This window comes from Anopheles cruzii, chromosome 3 (genome assembly GCF_943734635.1).
Source record: "Anopheles cruzii chromosome 3, idAnoCruzAS_RS32_06, whole genome shotgun sequence".
Taxonomy (NCBI): Eukaryota; Metazoa; Arthropoda; class Insecta; order Diptera; family Culicidae; genus Anopheles; species Anopheles cruzii.
In genome coordinates, this window is record NC_069145.1 from 16,579,874 (window position 1) to 16,595,070 (window position 15,197).

Here is a 15,197-nt window from a genome sequence, read left to right on the forward strand (position 1 = left end):
CCCATATGCTGGTGGGTGGGCCCAGAAGTGGGCCCCCACCGGGAGAACCGGTTCAATATGGGTGATGATAATTCACCATGGAGTGAAGAGGGCTCTGGTGTTCGTTCACGTGTTGTGTTCGATGACATTTCGTGCTCCTGAAATGACCTTATGGCACTGCCCGGCCGGCCGGTGGCAGGGTGTGGGTCCAATCACAGCATCGGCCGGGCCGGGCCGGGAATGAATCATTTGCGGGTGAAAATATCGAATCGAATGCATACATGAATTTATTCAAAGCCCATTTACGGTGGCGTGTATCGCCATCAAACACAATGCACCCCTCGGTGGGCACGTACCGGTGCCGGGTGGGGGGCTGTCCGGGGCCAAGTGCCAACGCACTGGAACGGGCACGCACGCACGATCGTATTTCAGGTATTTTCAAACCCTCCACCTTGGACCCCGGCTAGATAGAAATGGGAATTATTTTATTAAAATTTAAATCACGTCAATAGAATTTTAAACCGCCCTTCGCGGTGGGCGCGTAGGGCGTTATGCTAATGCCGTTATGCTCTGTGTATTGGGCGTATTATGCTCTGGCTGTGGCTATGCACTCCGCTGCACTGAACGATGACGACTTTTCGGCCGCTTTTTTTTGTGACAGTCCGTTTCGTGTGTCGCGATTTTTATCTCCAAACCCCCCGATTTCAGTCGAAGCCGAAGCGAAGTTTCGATGTAAATCCTGCGGAAACAACTGTGGAGGCTGGAGATTTAAGACAGCGGTGCTAATTGCCGCTTCGTTACGGACCATTTCGGACTCTCTTGCCCTTGACAGCCTGCCTGTCTGTGTCCGGTACATTAAACAACATAATTTTAGGCGCACAGAACATCAAAAACGTCGGATACCGGCAGCGGTCAGCGGTGCCCAGCCCTGTGCCCGGCCTGTGATGTTCCCAACTACCCTAAACACTTCCGTCGCTTTTCACACCTTCGGCATCCTGGCTGGCGGCGACATCCGGCATGTGTGCAGCCCTGTTGTACGCAATTATTGGAGCTTGCCGGCCGCTTGGGCGTGTGGTCTTAAAGGACCTTAAAGTGTGCGGGACTGACTCTCTTTCTCGTCACGGTTGTCTCTCTCTCTCTCTGCACGGTTTGTTCTCTGCGCACCACCGAGGCGTAATAACGGTTGTTGGCGGTCGTTAGTCGAGTCGTTTTCCGCTCCCCGTGTGTGTACTAGGCTACGGTTGATTTCCTGACACATGGCCATGACGTCGTCGGACTGCGCCTGGCCGCGCGCCGTTCGTGGAGTGAAGGATTGTCTTATCAGCCGATCGTGGAAAATATTAACAAACGGGCCGCGCGCGGAATGACGTTGGCGATGTTGTGCGATGCACACAACAACGTGGCTGCAACGTGACGGTGATGATGCACTTGTGCTCTGAGGCTGATGTTTCACTTCGCTCTGCGCGAATGAGGAGCTTCACAAGCCCCACGAACCAAAAGACACGTTTGGCAGGTTTTACGCGATGCTCACAGTGTTGTGTAAAAGTGCGTGTAATTTTGCAATATCAATACTTATGACATCGATAAACTCCAGTGACTCTGAGGAAGAGTTTCATGGACACGAGGATGACTTGATGTATTGAACTCCATGAAAACTATGACTTGAAAAAATAAATTTAGTTTTCAACTTATCTTTGACCATGTCGATTTTTGTGCCTGAAAATTACGTTTCGCGCAGATCATTGATTTTCTGTATAATATATTTCCGAATAATAGATTTAATAATTATTTCCGACCTCAATATGAAGATGGCAGCACTAGCAAATGAAAGCTAGTGAAATTGGTTGTCAATCTGTTGACAGGTAAAGACCAAAGTTCTAGCCCCGAGCGACATCGCTCGAGGACGTAGTAGGCTTTCGTCGAATAAAAAGGCAATTGTCACAGACCTGACTAAAAAAAATTTTGAGGAGAAAAAATAATATGTTTCCGAGTGCACTTTTAAAACGGGTTACAGAGATGGGAACATCGCTTTATTTGAACAAACTGTACCCGTGAGTCCTTTCCACAGACTAACTAAAATCAAATAATGAAATCTGCACGTAAGTGTTTCATGATGAGCTGTGTCGACGAAACGCTGCACTTAGTTTATTAAGTGAACAGAATCGAGATAAGAAGGTGAATAATTTAAAGAAATACGTTTTGCAGACTCTCTCAGACTCAGACGCATATTAGTCTGTCCTACCATACACACACACACACAAACAGCATCATTACCGGTTCGTAGATTTTGCCCCCAGCCAGCGCGAACCCGTTCAAGGTTGTTCGTTTTCTTAGAAGAAAAGAAAACTCCTCGTTGGACACACCCTCGCGCCGAGTGCGCAACCGACAGCAACGCGTTACGCAACGCTCTCCTAATGCTACCGACGACGGAGTGACGGATTCGGAGTGAATCTTTCGGAGAAAAGCGTAGCCAAAAAAAAAACAGACACGGAGGAACTATGCCCGTTCCTGTGGCGGACAGAGCTTGGTGTAGGAATAATTTACGATATGAACTTGTTTCATTATGCGCATGGGAAGATTTATGCCCGTTTTTTTTTCTTCCTCTTCCATCCATTTGTGCGGGGACGGCAACTTATGTACAGCTAGATGTACCCTACTGAAGGGCTCCTGAAGGGCGCGTATTTTATAAAACTTATGAATACGTAATATGCGCGCTTCCAAGCGATGCACCTGGCCTGGCGGGGGTCGTCGGGACCCCACAGAGACATGACATCGAGATCTCGGCTCGATCACCGAGCTGCCAAACAAGCTGTGATCGTGTTTCCCACGAACCAGGAGGCGGAAGATGATTGATTTGACTTTTTATTGGAACAATCAGGCACGGGAATCAGGATATTGTGGAGGAAGCCCTCGCGGAATAAATCAATCCAATTTTTCGAGCAAATCATCATCATCCCGACGTGCGACGCGGCGACGGGTTCGAGGAGCCACCTATTCAGATTGATTCTTGATGTGCCCTGCCCGGTGCCCGGATCCTCGGAGACATCCTCGGAGCCCGCACACACACACACACACGCACGCACCGCGTGTGCCCGCGCGGACGTCGAGTTATTCAATAATGCATGGGAAACGTTATACGCCTTCAATCAATCTGCGGAGGACTCACAATAACACACACGCGGGCACGGGCACGGGTCGGACCTGTTCCACCGGATGTTCGTTACCTCGGTTTCGCTCTCTTATTTCTTCCTTCTGCCCCGGCGGAGGGGTTCCGCATTTAATTCACCAGAAAGGATGCCACCAGCCAGAGGACAGGATTGCCGTCGCCGAGTCGCGCGCTGGCTGGCTGGCTGCTGTCGTTTTCTTATTAGACGCGAAAAAATGAAGGAATAAAGTATCCGGTTACCAGGAGGACCGCTGCTCGCGGAACCGTGGGACTGCCGGTTCCACCACCTGTGTGTGTGTGTGTGTGTGTGTGACGAGCAAATTGAGTTGCTCGCTGGCAGCGAAAAGGGTGTGTTTCGGGATGTTTGCATACGCTCGGCTCGGGAACTCGGCGGCCGCCACTTGGCAGAGAAGACACTCAAGCGTGCCTGCCATCCTTCTGCGCGAGGATGTCCTATTTTTTTTGCCTCATCCCAGCGCCATGAGGACACTCCTTTGGCGCACCTTGACGAACCGCCTTGGAGCACCTCATCCTGTGACTGATTGCCAAAAGAAGTCCTACAGCGGGAAGTCCGCGCGAACCACACAGGGGAAAGCATATGGCAACACATCGGTGGCTCCCGGCGGTGCCCGACGATTGGTTTTGCAGTTGCAGGTTTCGCCGGATCAGAGCGATCCGCTGCCCAGCGAACCGAGGGGGAAGTCGCCAAAAAGGATTCATTATGTTAAGTAATATTTATCCTTCCGGCACGGCACTTCCAGGGTGAGCTGCGGGTTGCGGGACGCGGATCCGTCATATGTTGCTGCCGCCCGCCCCGAGTCTTGTTGCTTTTTTATCGGCCGATTACGGAGTTTGATTTGGTTCCGAGCGGGGGACCGCCGTGGCCTGACACCGTGCACTGGTTGTGCTTCTGTTGATTTAATTTGGCCCGGCCAAGACCAGCGAACCTAATGCAATTTATAAAAGTGCTTCTGTTGCTCCTGCTTATGCTGCGGATCGCGGAACAAAAGTGGTCATTGCCGATAAATCAGAAGCCGATCGGTTTTCGTTGTCCGATCTCGGTATCAGTTACGCTCGACATGTCTGTCCGATCGTTACGTAAACAGTTCGGATTTATTAACATTTATTATTATTAATTCGATTAAAAAAGTGTTTGTTACGAAAAAAAGTCTGGCGCCTCCATCGTCGTCGTAGCACGCGGGCGCCTCCATTCGGGGCGCCTCCATCCATCGAAAGGAAAACTGAAGCCGCTGCCTCTGCCAATTGAAATCGATCCGATCCATCGAAGAACAAGGAGGAACCGAGAAATTTATTTTAATGCACATTTTGCTATACAATAAGCGAGAAGAGGCAGTACGCGTTGGGCCACAAGGGCCCAACGACCACTTCAAACGCTAATTGAGTTTCCATTTCCGGAACCGGCGGCCGGCCGGGAAGCATCGCTTTGCGTCGATTGTTCCTGCGCTTTGCAGTGCCCGAGCACAAGTGCGCTCTTGTGTCAATTTCCTCATAATTTTCCACCGAGTATATCCGAGCGAGAGCCGCGGGCCTCGGGTTGGCCGTGGCAGAATCTGTTCCTGCCACACGCCGCGCCACGGGTGTCCCGTGGTTTGCGCTTTTATTTTCGCCCCTGCCGGCGCACGGCGAACTGCAAGCCGCATCCCCCGGCCCCGGAGTACTTGGGTCGTTTTTACGATTCTCTACAATGGCCCATAACGGACGGGAACCATCGTTTAGTTGCTGCTGCTGGTGCCGCCTGTTGAATGTATCGTTAACCGCCGCAAGGAACGTACAACTTCCCGCGGGGCCGTGGCGGAACATAATAAGATCTGGAATCTGATTTCGTAGCGTAGCGTTGGTGCAACTTCCGGTGGGAAACAGAGGGGGACCACGGGCCAAAGAGAGCCAGAAGACGTTCTTTATGTCGCTGGAAGGTTGTAAGAAATGTGTTAATATCTTTTAAATGGACGCGGGGAACGTGTTGCCCACTTTGAAGCAACAATGTTTTGTTTTATTAATACTTTCTATAATTATTTAACTTTTTTAGTACTTGACTTTATTTTAAAGTGGTTTTTATCATAATTTTGGTTGGGCAGATAGAAGGAATTCCATCCCTAAGCTTCCGGTTGCTTGTGGCTGTTCTTTGTCAGCAACACGTCTGTGGCACCGTGTGGAGCAATATCTGCAATCGGTACACATGTGGAGGACACCCTCCACAGTTGCCACGAGAGCAGCAAGAAAAAAGGGCCGAAAGTATCACCTCTCATAACATAGTCAGCATGATTATGTTTCGCAGTGTTAAAGGTTTTGCCATATTAACTTAAAGGGAGCCGCGCTTCGCAAACGACGACATCGGCGGAGACCGAAGGCGGAAAGAGAGAGGGAGAGACCGAGAGACAGAGTGAGAGTGTCAGAAATCTGTTTCACGCTAATCGGATAATGATAATTAGCGAATTGGTTTCCGTCGGCGAAGGGATGCTGACTCCGCGTGACAGCAACCAAGACGCGCTCGGTTTGCTATCAAACTTCCCACTTCCCCCAGGCCAGGCTCTGCGGTGGCGGGGACTGCGAACGTCGCTAATGTGGGGCCCGGAACGACGGGCGCGGGGAACCATGGCACTGCTAATTGGCCGCCACTTGCAAACACGCGGTGGTCGTGGTTCGCGACCCGGAACCCCGGAATTCCCTGAGCGAGCGTCGCCGACTCCGACTCCGAATTGCTGGCGAATGTTTTATTTTTTATATATTTTTGGCCGAAGCGATTGGCACGTTTTAGGCGGATCCTTTTTTGGCCCTTCACGGGGAATGCGGGAAGCAATCCGTGTCAGTGACATCGTCGCAAGGAGTTCGCCGTTTTCAGCTCATTACCACGCGACAGCGACGGGGGCTGACAGGAAAGCACAGGAAGTCCGCAAGTCGCTCGGCGACTACCGACTACTGTCTTGGCGACGGCCATCAGACCGTGCTGTTGTTGGTGATCCTGATCCTACCGGAGTTCCGTTCCGTGAAATCGAATGTCGGTGGCGTTGGGTTCGGGGGCGGTGGTCGGTCTGTTTGATGGAGCCCTCGGACGACGACACGGGGAATTATCTCGTTAGGGGATAAAATATCGGCACACTTACCTATCAAATCGGTATTTCGAGCCCGCGACCCGCTCCCGGTTCTATACCGGGCAGCTGGGGAGACCAGCAGGAAGCAATAGGTAGGTCAATTAGGGGTTTATTTCCGTGTAAATTGTGTCCATTTACGCTTCGCCGGTGCCCGTTGCTAGGGTTGGGCCGCGTGCCGTGCCCGGGGACTGCTGACCTTCACCGGGGAACGAGGTTCTGCTCAAGATGCGAAGGGTGAAACCGAGGGCGATAGCGACGAAGAAGACAAAGAAGAAGAATTCCTTCCTGGCGCGTATCAGATGGCAACTGTGGCCTTCGTCCTTGCAACCATGGTGTAAACCGGGAAACGGAATTGGTTTGTTTTATTTTCTCTTGGTGCACACGCTGACTACGCTGTTCGAGGGATGTCCTTTTTATGGCGTGCGTCTTCTTAAAGTGCTACCGACGGGGTGGTGGCACCGAGAAAGGAGTTAATGAAGGTGGTGTAGCCCGATGAGTGATTCGATTGATTAGTTTGGAAAAGGCTTCAATGTAGTGTTGAGGCAACGATGACCAGGACTTCATCTTGATCCATCTCATGATGCTCAGTAGGAAGCATGTTTCTCTTTAAGTTGATTTCACGGGTTTGTACGTATTGTGCGAGTAGCTAAAGTATCGAAATTCAACGACGTTTTAATGGTATTTCGGCATTATTCTATTTGATAAATGTTTTATTACTCTAATAGTTTTAGAAGCTTTAGAAGATTTCTGGTGCTCTAAAATTTCAACTTTATTGTTATCAAGATGAAAATATATAACTCATCTTTTATCAGGGAACTGACCCAGGACCTTTTGCAGAGTCCTTAAACAATCCTTTTCATGTTGCAGTGCAATAGTTTGTAATCTTAGATGAGAAAGTAGATGAGAAAAATGATACCAATTTTGAGTCTATTGAAGCTTTAATTACACATTTTTTTTATTGTTCATAGGTACTTACTATTTATTATTATTTTATCGTTAAGAACGGAAAATAAGCAAATAAGCAATAATAATAAGCAACATAAACTTTTGCATTTGCTTGTACTGTAAACTGTAAAGAATTTGAAGAAACAAATAGTTTGTGCTTGGTTTGTTTGGTATGCATTAATCGATGACCAAATTGACACTAAATAGACAACAACCGTCCATATTTGCGTGAACTGTCACCATGTGATTATTTCCTATTCCCTAAACGCAAATTGGCCATGAATGGTTGCAACACGGCTTTAACTCGCTCGTTATTACTATTACTGTGTAAAAACGGACAAACCGGTACACAACGTAGCAAATGATCTTTCATTTCGTTTCGAAATGTTTCACCTTCGCACACCTTAAGTATTCAAATACCAATTGTAAACCATCGGCAAACCTTCGGGTTCGGTTTTCCACCGGAAGAGTCCTTCCTATTGTGGCAAACGCATAGAAAAATCCCCAAACTGAAACCAACCCACCAAAAGTCCTTGCCGTCGGAGCCGGGGCACCAAGGATCCCGGAGCTGGCGGGGAACGCCAAAAATAAAACGTCGAGCCTCTCCCGAACGAGGACAACTTTTACTGTCCCCGTCCGACGTGTGTGCGTGTGTGCGCGCGTCGTTGATTAAGTAAAAACCATCGACGTGTCGATCCCCGGTCATTAGTTATATCGGCCGTGCCCGTTCGGCCGTCCTCTCCGTCGTGGTGCCGGGCAGCCCAGATTTTTTTTTGTTCCGTTGCCCTTCTGTCGTCCCCAAATCTCCAAAAGGACACGAATCCTGACAGTAAATTCCGTAATTAAATAGTAAACGTTACGCCCGCGGCGCGATGGTGGAGAGAAGTGTTGGCCAAACCGTTTTCGGCTCTTGGCTTGGGTGGTCGGCCCGGCCGAGAAACCCGTTCGTTTCGTGGTGGACTTTCCGTTTCTTTTTTTTTTTGCTGGACTGTGCATCCGGTCTGGTAACCCCCCGATACACATTTGTCAGCTCCGGTCGAACGCGCGTCGGGCGACGATTGGCTCCGCGGGAGGCCCTGTGGATGCTGCTCGGCCAGCAGCTTGACCGACACACACGGGGGCTCTAAATCTAAATCAATCAATATTCAATGACTTATCGTAACAACCCGGGCAGAGCACCGGGGACACCACACCCGGCACGTTCCGGCAGCCTCCGTCGTCTCCGGGCGCGGGGACCAACCGAACCGAAAGCCATTTGTTTCAATAAAAATAAAGCTCTGGTTCGTTCTTTCCGGGCTTGGAGAGTCCAGAGTCAGGGACACACCGTGACATCGCGTCAGGCCGCTAGGCACCGTTAGGCACACACACACACACACGGACGCCTTTTTTGGGTGGTTCAGCAGGAATTAGCAAGCCGTCGCCATCGTCGGGAGGAACACACGGGATGACGGGATCTTCGGCTACGTCCGGGGAAGTTCAATGCCGGGGAGTGTTCAGAGTGCGCGAGATAAAGGAAGCCAATAAGCAAACACCCTCGAAGCACCCACCACCACCACCACCACCACCGGGCATATATTAAAGCAAATAAGTCCAATCGCATTCGATCGTCCGCCGTCCGCCGGTCCAGAGTGTGTAGACCCGCCGCCAGAGGGAGCCACCGGCCAGTCGATTTGATTCGGCGTTCCGCAAAAACGTGCGTCGTTCGATTGCAATCTGGGTCCGGGTGGATTGCTGTTGGCCGAATTTGCTGTGACCAACCGGGTTGGTGAGCATCTCGATGGCTTCGATGTCGATTAGTGTTTGGTTTGTGTGGTTTCTTTTTCTCCGCGGCATCGGACCGTCGCTGGGATTGGGGGATCGTTTGATGACGAACGCTAGCTGGACCGGGTCGGGAACCTCATGCGATGCGTGAAGAAACACCCCGGAGGTCCGAAGTTTTGGGCAGGAAAAATGGCCACGGCCAACTCGCTGCAACCAGAGTACTTCTACGGCAAACAGTGTTCCATCATTCACCGAGAGAGAGGAAGCGGTCAAGTCCGGGAAATTTATTTGCTCAAACGTTTCCCAGGCCGCGCCAGCGTATCTATCCGGAGGAACATCGTGCTACATCACAGGAGATACACATTTCTGGAGGGAGTTTAGTCGGTCGGGCCGGGCCGTGTGGATCAACCAGAGCAAACAACGCATCATACGAAAGCCACCACAACGCTCGGTGGCATATTTTGGCTACGAGTAGCTCCTGCGCTACCCCACAGAAAGTTGACTGGAGCCTGCCCGGGCACTTTTTAGGACTCGCAGTGGGTCGTTTAAATCGGGCCCCGAATTAAGGTCAACTGACCAGGTAATAAAGCGCCTTCACCGCACCCGAAATGGCCAATCGATAAAATGCTTTCCCACGCGCCGCCTGAATAAAAGTTTAATATGTTTCGCCGCCACGAGAAAAATTATTTAAACGCCAAAAAGCGGGTTCTCGGCGGCCGGCGGGTTTGGTTCTATACGGTTAGTAGTGGCCGCACCATGTCCTCCACTATCACACACACACCAGAAACCCGTCGAGGGAGTGGAGGGAACCGGGTTTGCCAAATCAATCTGCACCCGTATTTTGTTGTTGTCGTGCCGTGTTGCGAACGTCACTTCAAACCAACGAGCTTCCGAAGTGGAGCGTGTAATACACATCAACTGACGGAAGGGTAGAAAGGGGAAAAAACGGCCAGGGAAACAAGGGTTACTAACGCGGGCACCCTTCACCTGCCCCGAGAGTAGTGTTTATTAACCGTCTGCCAAATCAATTCGCTCTCCGACGCGGTCGGCCGGAGCAGCGCCCCACAACAACAACAATCTCAATTAGCACCTTCCAAACCCACCCGGTCCACGGATCAATTGTGAGGCGGCCGACGAGTCTGGGTGTCTGGGCGCTTCGAGAGAGTGTCACAATCTCTTTGTGGGCCGGCCCAGTTCCCCAAAAAGCTCGGAACATTGCGGCCATAAAGCGCGACCGGCGGGAGAACCTGCGAAGAACTGCGTTGGAACTTCGCCCGCGGGGACTGCATTTGCATTTACCGGTAGCCCCAAATCCCAGAAGCACGCGCCAAGAGCACACTGCCCCGTAAAGGACGGTTTTACTGCCGACTGAACGTTTTACTACCGCAACTCACGCGCGCCGTAAAGTGAAAAATAATTTATTAACTTCCGATACAGTGGTGGCCCTCTGGGTGGGGAGCGGTAATAATCTTCATCACCACCTCCACGAAGGTCCCTGTTCTGGGCCCCGGGGATGGCAAACAAAAAAGTTGTTGAAGATTATCGCCACGTCGTCCTTTCGGCCCCGGTTCCCGCCCAGGGTATTAAGAAGAACATCAAAACCGGCCTCCCCGCACCTCGGCGCTGTTCCCTGCAGCAGCAGCAGCAGCCGTTTATCACTCATTAATTTTTGACAGGGATTTAGACGTCACTTCTGAGGCGCATCCCAGTAGGTCGCGAATGTTTCACTCGCCCTGCCGGGGAAGTCGATGAAGATAAAAGAGTCCCCCTGATACAAGCGCGGGGCGGGTGCTTGGTACAAAGGTTCCCAAGGTGCCCCCGTGGGCGGCTTAGGCCGCAGGGCTTCTATTACCGGGGGCCCACACAGGCATCATACATCAAGTCGGCTCGGGCTGAATGGCAAGCCGAAAACAGAAAAAACGCAGGGTGTAGCTTTGGAGGGCAAGGGAGAAGATCCTATCGACAGGAAGCGAGAAACGGTGCTACGGAGAGCGCCTCCGACCTCGCGAATCTCCTCCAATATGTCACAACATATCATTATTTCATCTGTCAATAGATGACAACAAAAGAAGTTGGTAAGTACACGGACGCGCCGCCGCTCCATCATCATCGCCATCAGCTAGACGGATGAGTCACCAAGGTTCTGAGGCCAGTGGTGCCGTTTCTGTGGTGAACGATACTTTTCGGTGCTCTTCAACACACACACACACACACACACCCCCCACAGTAATGGGGGCCACTCTCGCCATTAAAGCCAACAGTCCGTTGTAGGAGCGATCCACTTTAATGTGTAGTGTCCTCCGCTGGTGATGATGATGTGACATTATCGATGACAGTATCGTCGACAGATTTGAGAGATACCGCGTCGGCTCGTGGCCCTCGATGACAGCCGGTTCCGCGGGAAGCGTTCCGACAGACCTCTAGCGCCTCTCTGGAGCTGCTTCTTGGTGAGTGATGGTTGGTGACACAGAGAACCAACAAAAAAAGGAAGAAGAGTAAACAATTACCAGGCCGAGCAGACCGGGCCGGGGCGAACGGATTGTGGGGTGGATTCGGGGTTCCCCCCTTATGGTTCACTTTTTGCTGACCTCACACACACCCGGTATCGCCCAAGGACGACCGTGCGACTGGCACGAACCGGTTGAATGCGGTAAAAAAGTCGGTGGTTAAGCGCGTCTAATCGAATTTATACCGTCCATCTTATCCCCGGCACACGTCCGGCGTGGCGTGCGGGAACCAATCGACTCGGCTCAGATTACATCAGGTATCGCAGGTGTGCGGACGGCCGTCGGAACGACCGAATTTGGAGCATCGCGCGAAATTGAGTTATAATTTAATCGCGCTCCCTGCACAAACCCGATTCCCTGGTCGGAACCACCGTGTGGTCGTAGGGTTGCATCCGACCCTGCTCTGATAGTCAAGAAACAGCTCCACGTCGGCCAATGGGCCACTCCAGTGGTCACCGTGATGAAACTGGGGTTTTGAAGGTGGAACACCTTTTTGTGGCCGCCAACAACCGGGGAGTCTCCTACTTTTACGTGGTCGCAGCCAACAGGGTTTTCCCCATTAAACTACTCCAGCCTAGCCTGGCAACCCTGCCCTGTCGTTGCCTCCCGATCGGATGGAGATTTATTGAATTTTTCACAATTTTGCACCGCTTCTCCTGTCGGTTTTTTTTATCAACCATCCGGTCGTCCCGGTCTCGGAGAAGCCTCGGAGCGCGACCCGGAAGTGGGATTAATTGGAAGCGGTTATGGTTGAAAGGATTAGCCTTTAATCGACCGTGCGCCAGCCGCTGCAGGCGGGGAGATCCGTAACCACGGTCTCTGCGCCAAATTGGATCACGGCAGGTGGAGTGGAATAATTGAGTCGTAGCAAAAAAACAGGAGGCTTCAGCTGTTAGAGCGCTGGACACGATTTTAATTTCCGTATATCCTTGGGTAGTGCATAGCGTTCTCCAACTTTAACGACTTTTGCCCACTCGCCCCGGAGAAGATCTGAAGGGGCAGAACGGTTCTGTAACCCCACCTAGTCATCTTGAACCCCTGGGAGTTATGATTTGCTACTCCCAACCACAGTGGGTTATAACGCTCCTGACGCGCATCCAACCGCCATCCGGCAGGGCACGGAGAATCAGAGGGTGGAAAGTTTTCGTAACAAACTTCGGGCCTCCGGTCTCCCAGGTGGGATTAGCTTCTTGTCTTCGGCCCGCCCAGCCCAACCGAAAACAAACGACGATACGTCGGAGTACGTCGTTCCCCTGCGAGAGTGACTATAAACTAATTCAATATTGGGCAAGTTTCTCATCACTGGGAGCACCGGGCACTGCATTTGCGCTGTACCCTCCTGACGCTCGAGTCAAGGCTGTGCTGTTTAAAACCTTCGGCTCTCTGCTCCGCTCGGGTCGCTCCGCACGCTGCCTGCATCCGGCCCGGGAGCACCAGAAATGCAGAATCACTGCTCATGCATATGATAATTTGATATTTCGAATGTAAAATCGTATGCGCACGTTTCTCGCTCTGCCATCGCTCTGGGCGCTGCTCCGCTGCGCTCTGACGTACGAGGCCTCCGAAGCGTACACCGCGTTGGCCTTGATGTGTGCCACGGGCCGAAGGAGTCAATATTTCGGTGCGTTTCCGGTGCACTTTCCACGGTTCCCTCTGATGTTGATCTACCGACCACACGCCACCCGGTGACCGGTGGCGGCGGAGTTTGTTTGCCGGGGTGACCCCTGGCAGCCCAGAACGGGAGAGAAAATGACTTCTCGCAGTCGGGTCGGGCCCTGGACACCATGAGTGTGTCCAGGTCCATTTGTCCAAAGAAAAACCGCTCTGTGGCAGCGCTGAACTTTGGACTGTAAATATTGAGGTTCCGTGCAGCGTCATCATCAAAAGCCGCGCCCGACCGACCAGTGGTGGTCAGTGGTGTGGTCCAGCTCCACTGATCTGCCGTTGACGTGCCTGTGCTGGAGATGTAGAATAATTTAGCATCCATCGTCTTGGGCAGACCATCAGTTTTGGGAGCACTCTGACTGAATGGAACTCTGGCGTAGCTGGCTACGACCAGCGGACTAACGGTGACTGGCTGACGCGCTGGCTGGCCTGAAAATCGGAAAAGAAAAACCTGGCGAGCACATTAAATTTCTTCGAGGAAGCGAGCAAAATGTGTCGCAATACACCTTCTTGACGACGGTTCCGACGACGGCAATGATGGCACCACGGCAACCGCGCCATAATGGGGACAGGCTGTTCTGAAGTGTATCGCTTTTCGGTGGCATGAATTTGAGGTGCTTCAAATGGGGAGAAAGTACCCGTAAAATGGTCGAACATTGGGTTCTATGTTTGGAATGGTGTTGGCTCTCTTTCTCAGACACTCTTCGCCATTTGGAGCGTTTTTTTAAAGAACGGAAATATATTTCAGTGGTCGAATCGCCTTTCTTGATGGAATTGTGTTTTCTTTTTTTTTTGCGAGCACGAAACATTACAAACCACATTGACTGGAGGTGCTAAACATGGCCAAAATCGTTCCTTTTCTTTCACTATTGTGTACTGAACTTATTTTTCTAAAACTCCGTTCGATGAAGTACGAGTAGTCACTGAACGCGCACCTTCTATTCATGCTCCGATGTTTACTTGATGTTATTCAATCGAAACTTGTGATCAAAGAAGGCGTGAATGGACCGTTTGACAGTTTGAATCCCTTAAAATGGGATAAACAAATTCTAATAAATGTGATCATATAATTGCCTATATTTGATCAATTTAACTTCGTTTAATTTAGTAACTGTGGACATAACCGTGACAGTCGCTCAAAGTGAAATATTGGTCGATGTCTTCTACTATGCAAATTCCATTTAAAAACATGTCACGAATGAAGAACATGAAGATTGATTTTGAAATATCATCGACATCGACTGGCCATCGCCGTGGAATATTGGGTGCGGTGAAAACAGTGTCCTTCCGACACAGCACTGGGTGGCTGGGACCTTGAAACAGCCGCCGAGCAGATCTGTTTTAAAGTCCGTCGGCTCTCCGTGCTGTGGCTCGCCTAAGGGACCCGGGCTCTGTTGGGAACTAATTTCCGCGAGGCAAAAGGATGCCGCGTTTGGGTGGATGATAAACGGGCACGACTGCGGCTAGGATCCACCTAACGTTTGAACAACCATCGGAACGACACCGTGACGACAGAAATGTTTTCCCCACTCCAAGCCCAGCAACGCCAGCCCAGCCAGCCAGCAAGAAGCGGTGGTCGGTCGGGTGGCCTTTGATCCGATTGTGTAAATCTCGACAATCCGCTAAGTTGTGACAATTGCTCCGATGACAGATAGGGTGACACCGCGGACCCGCACGGTCCTGGCTCGGCTTCCAGAAGTTTCCCAGACCTTCTGAGCTTTCTTGAGAAAAATCGCTTGCTGTCATCGTGACGGCCGAACGCCAAGGCTTTCGTTTTGGTCCTCTTTCTTCGCTAGCCGAGAGTGAAAATGAATCAAAGGACGAGATGCGCCCGGAGAGATTGTTGTCCGGACGTCCGGGCCTTCGTCCGCCCCCTTCTGGGGTGCACGGCCGCGGAATGTGGATCCTTCCGTTGGCCTCAATTAAATCACAATCACGGGCGGAAGCGGATTTTTAAAATGTCACCACATTCCATCGCCGACTTCCTAACCGGCATCCTAATGGAGCCATTTATCGAGAACCCAGCGTGGCAGCAGCAGCACCGACCCGAGCCGAGCCATACAA

General features: G+C 51.3%; 1 protein-coding gene across 1 annotated transcript in view; it reads left to right on the plus strand.

The window, feature by feature from the left end:
* LOC128272262 (forkhead box protein O) overlaps positions 1-15,197 on the plus strand; it is a 52,585-nt gene that overhangs the window by 9,268 nt on the left and 28,120 nt on the right. The window lies entirely within an intron of this gene.